Genomic DNA, 11324 nt, shown 5'->3' with positions numbered 1-11324 from the left:
GGAGGAAAGCTCTGCCAACATCTAAAACCTTCCTCCTTTCACCTGCAAGGCTTGTTCACTACAGGAAAAACAGGTTTAAATAAGCAAAAAGAAAAATAAAAGAGCACTCGAAAGGGAAATAGTTCTGCAAATTGAGACCCAAAGAATCCTGTAGGTATTTGATGCTTGAACGGCTGAATGAGATGCCATTCTGCAAGGCGAAGCATTCAGACTCATTTATTTATTTAAATTGGCATCGAAATGCTGCTCAAATTTGCTGCCTGCAGCTATCCGTCAGCCGGGATCCAGCAGGCTGATAAGGGCACTGCGGGCATGGGGGGATGCAGAGCCCTCCTCGCTCAGCGCCTTCCTCGGGAGGGTTTTCTTCCACGCGGCGGGCACAGCACCAAGGGTAGGCAAAGCAGGGGACCGCATACTCCCCGGCACCCTAGAAATGCATCACCCTCTACTCCAGATGTGATTTCTCAAGATGGATGCCATCGCATGGGTGGCTCTGGGGTGACCTGTAGGGATGGGACCATCCTTCGCTCCCCCGGGCTGTGACACTTCTGGTATCATGTTGGATGGTGTTAAAACAGCCCAGCAGCAAGGAGAGCAATAATTCAGAGTGGTTTGGCCCTTGGCTGACAGCACTTAAGAACACCAGGGAAACCCAGCTCTGGGGCGCCCGTGAGATGGGGCAGCCCGTGGTAAGTTGCCCTGAATGAGTTTGGGAGGGGGAGTTAGCAAAAGGCAGGAGTGGCCTGTCAAACCAGTCCCTCTTAAAGGTCTTATAGTGCCGCCAACACCCGTACATGCCCGGACAAGGTGTTGGCAGGCTCCAGGATGGGTTGTAGACCCCATGCAGTGATGCAGGGCTGGGGCTGGTGGCCCAAACACACTGCTGCCTCCCTACACGGGGTGCACTCAACTTGGATAACTGCTTTTTCCCCTCCGTGGCAAACAGGGATGGAGCAGTTTCGTCCCTGGCATGAGACAACAGCCAAGGGAAGAAGTCAATAGCTCTGCCGAGCATCCTCGTCTCCCAGGTACAAGACCCCTTGCAGGGCAGGAGGGCTCCCAACACCAACCTGTGGATGGAAAAGGTGCTGGTTTGGAGCAGGGTGTTCCTCCAAATGCAGGACCCCCTCGGATATAGCTGCCAGCCCCTCTCCCGCTCCGTGACCCAAACACAACCGCTGCAGCTGGTGGGGACAAATGGCAATGGGGGCAGGAAGCAGCAGGAAGTGGGAATTAATTGCATGAGGTTTGACGGGTCCACGTAGGACCAGACCACCTTGGTTTTGGCCACCAGCCTCTTCCTGGCCTCTTGCGGCTCAGGATGTATAAAACAGCCTGTGGGTTACTGCAGCCTGTCAGGACCAACCCACAAAAAGTCAGGCCGCTAGGAAAGCGGGGAGAATTCTGTTTCCTGTCCCCAGCAGGCCCTGAGCTCAGCTGCATTCAGAGGAGAGGTCTGGTGGTTCGAGGTGGAAATAAAGGTGTGCTAAACCTAATCCAGGCTTTGTTTAACCATGTTACACTCCTCTTTCTGGGGCTCTGCTGACATTGTATGCTATTTTACAGACTAGTGCCAGACATTTTCTGTGGACACATTCCCAATGGCTTTCCAGACAAAGAGCTGTGATAAAAACCTACCTGTCAAGTTTTAGGGCACTTCCTCTTTGCCCTCATATAATCAGGGAATGGTATTTTTTGGGGATATTTACAGCTGCAAAGAAACCACACCTGGGTAGAATGTCTCACCAAACAAAAAGAAAAACCCCACAATTAAAATTCAGCTAAAGAAAACACGTGAAACCCGAGATACGGAACAAATCCCAGCTTGAATCATCTGGTTCCAAGACCTGTGTGGAGCCCATTGAGCTTGAGCTAATATCTATTCACAACATGCAAGAAGCAAAGACAAATAGGAACAGAGTGGAGCTAAAGTTACACAGCGTGCATCCAGAGACGATACCAGCCCCCTCTTTTGCTCCGACACCCAGTCAGGACACTGGCCCCACGTGCCTCTGTGATGCTGTCACCATGCTGTCCTTGAACCTCAAAGCCCTTCTCCAGGGAGGGCGGGAGCACCACCAATGGGAGCACGCAGCCCTCTGCAAACTTGGGAGCGTTTTGGCAACTAGACCTCGGGCTTGGAGGCACTCCTGGCCCTGCGGCAGCCCGGCAGTGCCCGTGCACGTTGCACCCAGAGGGCTGGTGGTTGCACAGAGCACAACTGTGCTGTCCCGACCCCCAGTTCATCCCCACCCTGGAGCTGGCCGGGGACCCAGCAGCTCTCAGCCAGGTATCCCTCCCGCAGGAACTAGCCAGAGGGGTAACACACAGCACCCACTTAGGTGATGCTCCCATGGAGGTGGCCCCAAGCACACCATTTAATTGCCGCACCACATCTGGGGTGTGAGATGGAGCAAGCCTGGCTGGACCCTGGCTGCAAGCTTCCCAGGTCCTAATGACAGGCTCATTGGGTGCTTTCCCTGCACCCTTCCAGCTCTGCTGCAGTATAAAATGGAAGCAGGTTGTGCTCATCCCCTTTTTTCTTCCTCCCATATGCCCATGTGGCACTTTGGGGCACACATACTACCAAGGCCTCCTTTGCAACCCTAACTGACCCACAGGACTCGATCTGTTGGCAGCTGTGCCCCGACAAAAAGTCCCCACTTCCTCCCCACCCCTGGCCAGGACGGCACTGCTCGGGGCCTCCCTCCCCACGCAGAGCCCTGACTGCACCCGTGCAGGCAATGGAGGCTGGGGAAGCAAAGGCTGGCTCATGAAATCATCGCAGTTAACCTGCAAAATGGGTTACGGAGAGGCTGAGCCAGTAATTTTGAAAGAGCCTGGGAGGAGGCCGAGCCTGCTGGCAGAGAGGCTGGTGGTGACAGCTAGTCGGGCTCCATTATCTTTTAACCTCGCTCAGCTGCAGGCAGCTCAGATGCGATCAGACCTTTGGGTGTCATTTCCTTTCCAGGTCTCGTTTTGTTTTCAGGGTGTTTTCCTAATTTTGAATTTCTGGGCTATCAAGAATCCATCCTGGCTTGGAAGACAAGTAAATCTCTGGCAAGGGCTCCGTGCCTTCTCACAGCATCCCAAAGAGCTGGAGGGGGTTGCAAAGCCCCCGCGCAGGTGTGGACTGTGGGTCCCCGCAAGAGCCAGGCAGAGCGAGCAGCTCGCTGCAGCATAACCACATTAGCCCTGCAATAAGCTGTCACCCCAAGCAGGGTTTAATAGTTTAGTTAGATTAATGAGCCTGGGAGAGCCGACCTGGTTCAAACCTCAGCCGTGGGGTTCAGTCACTGCAGCCAAGGTGAGCACCACGGTTAAGCCAACGCAGCCAAATTTTACAAAATAAGAGGCTGTGGGGTCAGGGCAGTCCTGCTGATCCCACTGGCCTGTCACCGCTCCCAAGATGGTCTGAATGGTTATCTCTGGGATGCTTTGATAAGCCTCTGTATCTCACGGGTACTTCAGAAAAGAGCAATAAAGTGAGGGGCTGAGAGGACAGGCACACAAGGGGAGAGCAAATGATGCATGTGTTGTAGTTGCTGGTTGCCACACGTAGACAACAGCCCCCCTCCTCAGAGTCCCCTTTGAAGGGACAGGCAGCTGTTGTCCCTCTGAGATGTCCCTCTGCTCCACACCTCCATCTTCTTCTGGGGTGGAGGAGCCATGAGTGAGTCAATACAACCCAGGTGCAAGCAGGGATGAAGCAAGCAGCTCACCAGCATGGTGTGGGACAGGCTGAGGTCTCCATCCTCATCCTGGCTGCTGCCTCAGCCCAGCCGTGTGTCACCGGGCTGCCCCGGCTCCTCACTACTTGCAAGGGATGTTTTTTGGGTGCTGTAAGCACTTGCTGGTACCTGCCTCCAGCTCCCGGCAGTGAGGGAGCCGTAGCTACAAGACAGCCCTTTCCAACATCGATAACTCTTCTTCGCAATGTTATCAAAGGCTTTATCAATGCATGCAGCTGGTGCTGGTTGCAATGAAATTGGTTTCAAGCCTGTTTTCTTTACAATTCCCTGGCTGGACATGCTTGTATCAGTCACAGGGGCCGGGAAAATCAATCCAGCCCTAGTCGAAGTGTGTTCTCAGCAGCATGTTAATTTGTTTGGCTGCAGATCCCACCGTGTCTTTGCCCATGTCGTAGGTCGGATGAGGGAAAGCAGGGGTGGCAGTGCCGGCTGTACTTCCAGGGGAGGTCGGCCACAGCGCAAACCAGCCTCTCCTTGCATGGGGCTGTGCTCACAGAGAGCTACAGTGCTCCTGGCCCTACCCTCATCCCCTCCCCAAATACACTCACCATGTCTCTGCATGGCTGGGTAGGCTAAAGTCCAGCCTATGGCTCTTCCATAGATGTAATCCTGATGAGACAAGAAAAGATGCTGAGAAAGAAGCCAAATCGAGGGAGCCTCAGATCAGCATCAAGGGTTAAGAGAGGAGGAAGGGAAAGCAGCAGGGATAGCTGGACTAGCACCTCACCTGAGACCACCAAGGCAAGGACGTGGTTTCAGAGAGGCTGTGGTGGGAACCACGCCGTGGGGAATATTTCAAAGTAAACTTCAGAAAATGCCATCCCAGGAGCAATTCTGCAAGTGGATGGGGACGGCTGTGGTTTAATGTGGCTCCTCACCTTTGACTCGTGGGAGGAAAAGTCACAATTCAGAGGCATTGGGGCCATCTCCACACAACAGGCAGCCAGAGAAAAATACATCGGCTGAGGTGAACCCGCCTGGTCCTGGCCTGCAGAAAACACCCAGGATCCCTTCCCAGGTGCCTCAAATCCCACCTGCTCTCTGTGCTGCTGATGAGCACTTTAAGTCCCTACAGCACGCACCAAAGAGTTAAGTGCTGCTTCTTAGCCACAGCGAGCTTCCTGTGGTTGCTGTGCCATCCATCCCTTTGCTGCTTTCTCACCCACTCACTGCCCCGACACCTCTCCACATCCCTCTGCAGGCTGAGAGCACGCCGCTCGCCAAGTGGCTTTGCAGCTAAACGGCCGAGCTGTGGGTACACATGAGAGTTTCGCTACGACTCGGGCTTCACATCACGGGGAGGACGTGGGCTCCAGGATTTGGCCACATCCAGTTGGACGGCACCTTCCTGCATCTCCCCAGGTTTCTTCCATCAGCCCCAGAAGCTACTGGCTGCATTAACACTGAGGTCGGCCTCCGGCCCCAGGTCAGAGCCCCGGGGCTCAGACCCACATGGCACTGCAAGTGCTGCGGCACCAGGGGTTTTGCTCCTCTGTGGGTGCTGGACATGGCCAGCATCAGCAGCACCTGGTATCACCCTAGGAGCTGAAAGAGGTGAAGATTCATCTGGACTGAATGGAAATAACAAAATAAAACCCATCCAGACAGCAGCCACCAGAAAAAAGACATCAACGTGCCATTTTCGTTCCCTTTCATGCTGGTAAAGTGACTCTAAGCCACATCTCAGTACACCCAAGCACATGGCTGCTGCTGCACTGGATGAGTCTTTGAAAGAAGAAGGTGTTTCCCAACATATCCTTGTTTTGGCTGTGGTTATTGCCTGGGACACTGATGGGAGGGAATGATGTGCCTGGAGACACTGTGTCTGATGAGTAACGTGACATGGAGATGCTGAAACTCAGGTCTGGAAGAGGCCTCGGGGTGAGGATTGAGGCCAGCAAGGCTGGGGAGAGCATGCGCTGGTCTTGTCTTCCCCTCGGCATCCCCGTGGGACCAGGGCTTCCTTCTCTGATCTGTAGGCACAGCTCCATTTTAGGGGATTTGGAAACTACACCCAAGTGGCAAACGAGAAAACCCCCTTTGCTGCATCGTGCTGCCCCTGCTTTCCCCACAATACTTCCCAGCCCTCCCTCGGGAACTCCCAGCGGGCCACGACCACAGCAAGGCAAGATGCAAGGGGCACACAAGATGGGGAGGCAGCAGGCTCAGAGAAGCAAGGAGGTGGGTTGGTTTGACCTGAGCTTGGTTAAGCAGGGAGAAATACAGTGTAAGTGTCTGCGACACCATGAATTGGGGTCCAGAGAGGGCTGACACCTGATAGCTGAGGGGTGCTGTGTGTAAGGAGGGGAGGGAAGCATGGATCACTTATCTCCAGGCTTTTTTTTCCCCCTCATGTTGTGATAATTATGTTTGCAAGACCAAATTAACACTCTGAAGTGTGAAGAGCAAAACTCAGCCCTAGGAAGGAAGGAGCAAACTGCCTCCCTCCAGAAGGGCACCTGCTTCTCCTTGACTATAGCAACAGCTCTGTACACCCCCGAAGGAGGGCTGCTGCACCCAAATCTGTGCATCCAGCATCTTCCCAGAGTCTTCTACCCCCTGTTGTCACATCACTAGTAGAGATGCATTCCTTTTAACTTCTCCTTTATCTTTGTTTTGGCCAATTCTGCACACTGGAAAAAAAAAATCCTCTGGTTTATTTTGTTTCCGAGGCCGAATGGTGATGACTTGTTGGCTTGTGCGTCCATCACTGTGAGAGTGGGCAGGTACTGACCCCCCCTGCAATCTGGAGGGTGCAGGCTAACCTGAGCTCAAGCAGTGACAAGAGCGAGAGAAATGAAGGCAGGTGAAGTTCTCCTTTTCTGTTTGCCATTGCTCCTCAGGGGAAGACACCAGAAAGCTCCCAGCCAGGCAGCATTTCTTCCGCAAGAAGGGGTTTGCTGTCACACTCAGAATAGAGGATTCAGAATAAGAGCACCCAGTGACACCAGGAGTCCCAGTGCCCTCCACTGCTTATATGCAATTGCTGCTAGAGACCTCTTCTGCCTTGCTGCAGAAATGCCTCTGAAGCCACTTCTGCATGTGCTTTTTCTTGACTGCATGGTGGTTTTTTTTAATTAAAAGTATGTAGAAACATACTCTGTTGCTGCCAGGCCAAATTTTTGCTCAACTTTTCCTTCACCCTTCTCCTGACAAGCCACCACTGACTTGCTGTTATTTATATTTCAGTTGTTGTTAGAGGAAGTGATGGAAGCCCCAATTCATCCAGTGGTCTAAAACCATACAGCAAAATATAGCCCCAAAGAGTTTACCTGGGCCAAGCAGGACACTGGTGGCAGCAGACACCCTCACCTCCGTGTCCACCATCTAGGGCAACTGTGCCACAGTTGCCACCCTCCTTTGCCCTCCCAGCTGCGGAAAGATTGGATTTTTCATGCTGCCCAGAATTGCTCTGTCGTAGGAGATGAGGATGAAACTCGATCGCTTTGCCTTTACGATTGCAAACTTTAAAAAAGCCAAATGCATTTCAGCAAATAATCCAAGGAGCAGGGCTGCCAGAAACCCCGAAGTGAGAGCAAACAATCCTTATCTGGCAAAGTTTTATGTTACTTAACACCAGTGCAAGTTTAAAGGCGTTTGTTTGTTGCTGTTACACACAAGGCATCTTTTCTGGGTGGATCCTGTTATTAGGGTTAGTCCCTGAGTATTTGTACCAGCACTTGTTCACCTTCTGACTTGCTACAGCCTGATTGCTGGAAATGGTGATTGCCAGTGACTGCAATTTTTTTTTGATCTGAGGCCTCAGAGTGCTCAAGGAAGAGATAAATATCATTGTCTTATGCTGTTCGCCTTGTGACCGACGACAGAAATGTCACTTTGTTGTTTTCCTCCCTGCCACCAGCAGTGCAAAATGAACAAGGGCGTCGGATTTCAAGACTGGTTGGCTGAAAGGAGGACTTTGTTCATGAAGTCTAGCTCGAAAGGGCGTTAAAAGGCCTGTAATCCCAAAGTGGGGGGAAAGAAGTGACCTTTTGGTGATCTTCTGGGGAAAGGACGACAGTGAAAGTTCGGCTCTGCGACCCTTAACTGGGCTCTGTAACTCAGTGTGAAGGAGTTAACCAAATGTCAAACGACTTGCACGCAGGGAGCCCGATAATCACTTATCAGCAATAGCCACATGGTGAAAAACAGATCGCATGATAGTGACTGAGCGGGAAGCGTTTATAACTCCTCTTAGGAAAGGGACTGGCAGAGTTGCCTCTTTCTGTAGCAGCAAACCCTCAGGCACAGCCCCTCGGATGTGGACCAGGTTCACCCAGAAGTGATGGAGAAGCACCTTTCCACTCCCTGCCTTCGTCTGGCAGGTCGGAGCTACCCGTCTCTGCTGGTGTTGGTAAAGCCCAGCACATGCCTGACACCCTGCCCGGAGGCTCTTGCCCATGCCACCCACATTTGGCACTGCCCAAGAGGAAGAAAATAGGGCCACATCACAGATCCCAGCCACTAAAACCTAAAAAAAACACACAGGACAATGATGTTTTGCTTCAAAGCCTTGCAGCTGGCAAGGCAGTAGCATAGGGTGGGGAGGTGCGAATCGTCACAGGGCTGAGCGCATCGCCACACAGTCCACCTTGGCTTCGGTCGCAAACACCGAAGTGTCTTGGTTAGCAAACAAGCTGAGCCAAGGGCTCCATTGTGCCTGGGTGGTGCTTTTATCTCACTTCTTGCATCAGAATGCATTTGCATGCAGAGGTTTGGATTTTTAGACCATTTAAGGTTAACTCGTTGCAATATGTTAATCGGCTGCTTTCCCGGAGGAGCAGCCAGTGGGGGTTAGGGAGTGTGGAGAGCAGAAGTTGCTCTGCCAGCGGCGGGGTGAACGGTCTCTGCCACATTCTTTCCTGGGGTAGCTGCACACCCAGGACATCCCTGCAGTGCGCTCAGCTCCTTCCCGGCCTCGTCAGCCCTACATGTCATGCCCTGAGCTCTCTCTCTCACCCCAGAGAGGGGCAAGAAGCATCACATGCTGTGCCAGGAGCGGTGTCCGGCCGCCCCGTGACCCGTAGGCACACAGGGGCACGCTCTGCTTTCTCCCTCTCTTCCCTCCCCTATTTCTGCTCATCATGGAGCTCATCTGAGTTGCTTTGCTGTAAGATCCCTTCCTTGCTGCCTTGGGTTCGTTGAAATTGGCCAGTGGATTCAAACCATATCGTGGGTGGCTGACAGGCAGATAGACAACATGATTGTGAGAGGTTCATTTCTGTAAGGAATCGGGCTAAAAATGACTCCTTATCCCAAGGGAGCTTGTCCAGCATGTCTCAGAGTGAAGTATGCAAAGCAGAGAAAAAACACTACAGAGACAGCAATGGTTAGGGTGCTACTTCAAGACCCACAGTCAGATTTCTCCCCTACCACAGCCTCTCTGTTTGGCCTCCAGCAAATCACATAATTTTTGTAATCCTCTGTTCCTTTTACATAAAACAGAGACAAAGGTTTGGAGTTTTTACCTTTTGGAGAGGGTATGATGGCTAAGAAAATTAGAAATAATGAGGTGCCTGGATACTACATCTAAGCCTACAGCCTCAGTCTGGTGCTGTCAAAGCACATAATACCACTAAAAATTTTTTTTAAAAAAGTATTTCTGCTGTCTGGGCCCACAAACCCACAACCACACGAGTCTGGAAACAAGGTCCCACTCAGAAGGAGGTACAGATACAGCTGCACTGAGGTGAAGAAGGTACCAACATGCTGTTGCATCTGGTAAAGTACTAGCACGCACTGAAACAAACACCTCATGCATCATTCTGCTCTGGGGTTAGTCTGGGGAGGAAGAGCAAAATCTTGTCTTTCCTCACACGAAGATTGAAAGGCAAAGCTAAAATCCCCCCCAAATCTTTGCAGGGTGTGATACAGGGGCAAACACCTCTGGGAAGCTGCGGGGGCCCGTCTCTCTACTTAGGAGTACTTGGCATGGCAAACACCGTTTCTCACAAGACAGGGGAGCTGTGGTATTGCAGCTGCCTCTCCATGCGCAGGGATGTTATTCTGCCTCTAGATTTGTGGTCTGATCTTCCTGAACATTTGCAATCTCTGGGTGAGCCTGTAAGCCTTTAGTTTTATCACATTGACATGGAAAAGTGTTGGCTGTCTTCAAACAGCTCCAGGGATAATATTTGAAGCAAAGCGATAATGTTTTGTGAGCGAAGGAAGGCCAAAATAGTGATGTTTTCTTGCCATTAGTGCCAACCACCCCTTCTGTGATGGGTGTGTGCTGGGTGGGGGAAATTAATTGGTGATCGTACCCATCCCTAACAGGATTTATACTCCCAGAGATGAAATCACCCACTAAGCAAGGCTAATGCCATCACTTGCCAGCCCTCTCAAAAAAAAAAGCAGTCATGGACTCGATGTAAATTGAATCATGGCTGCCAGATCCCCCTGGGGATGTAGGAGCTGAGGCCTCCCTTCAAGCCGAGTTTTCTGCTAGGGACCCATGGCTGTCCCGGAGAGCATCGTCCTGTGGGTGAGCAACTTCATCCCGGACCCACAGAGATGGGGATGTTGTTGTCTTGCCAGCGTGTTCCCACTGATATGCTATTGCTGTCAACGAGATGGAGCCTTTCGGCATCCTCAAGTACTTGTGCTGGTGCGGTATTGTGTTTTGCCACAAAATGACCTCCCTCGTGTGGTGAGAACTTCACTTGTTATATCGTTGTCTTCCTCCTCCATCCTCATTCCTTTCCCTCAGTACTTCTGCAATACTCACGAGGCACTTCTCAATCCAGTTGGCCTCTGGCTGTCTTTAAGTCATCCTTCTAGCTGAGTTTGCAGTGGGGAAAATTCCCCTTCACTTATGATGCCTCTTTGCCTGCGTCCTGACATAGTCTCCATCTTGGCCTTAAAACTCAAAATTAGGATGGCCCTTTCCCACAGAAGCCCCCTCTGGTGCTGGCTAGGTGAGATGAGGAGAACAGGCAGAAGCTCAGTCCGTAGGGCAGACTCTTGTGCATCCCCACTGTGTTGCTGCAAGCTCTGCTCGGAAGAACAGGCAGTGGCAGTTTAACAGAGCTGCTTCTCCCTTTCTCCCCAGCAAGCCGCCCAGGTCACCCATCTGATAAATAGCAGGTTGGAGAGGCGTTGGCACGGATACTTTGTTTTTAATGCACTAAATGTTTTTCTAAATCCCCATCAAACGGTGAGGAAGGGTGTACTCTGGTTCTGCTTCCTTTTGGCCTCTCATTAGCTCTTGGCTGCAAGGGGTGAGGTCCCACGCTTGTGTTTGAGCATGTTTGTAGCCGGGCCGTTTGGCTGCGGGGGGGGGGGGTTGTTTTGGTTTGGCTTGGCTTTGTTTCCCTTTCCAAAGATGGGCCTGATGAGGAAGAAGGCAAGGAAAAGTTGAATTAAGACAAGGCAGCTTTTGCGGTTGGGGTGCAGGATGGAGAGTCAGCAGACGCAGGTTCTATTTCTGGCACCGCAGCAAAACTTCCTGGATGTCGCTGGGCAAGGCAGCTCGCACACCTCCACCTCGCCTTGCCTCCCTCCCGCCGAACAACGAACGCTCCTGCCCTCCTTCGCCCGCCGGGCCACGGGGAGGGATGCTGCCGTGCCGGC

This window comes from Nyctibius grandis, chromosome 5 (genome assembly GCF_013368605.1).
Source record: "Nyctibius grandis isolate bNycGra1 chromosome 5, bNycGra1.pri, whole genome shotgun sequence".
NCBI lineage: Eukaryota > Metazoa > Chordata > Aves > Nyctibiiformes > Nyctibiidae > Nyctibius > Nyctibius grandis.
The sequence above is the reverse complement of the archived record's forward strand: the minus strand, read 5'-3'. Positions refer to the sequence as shown.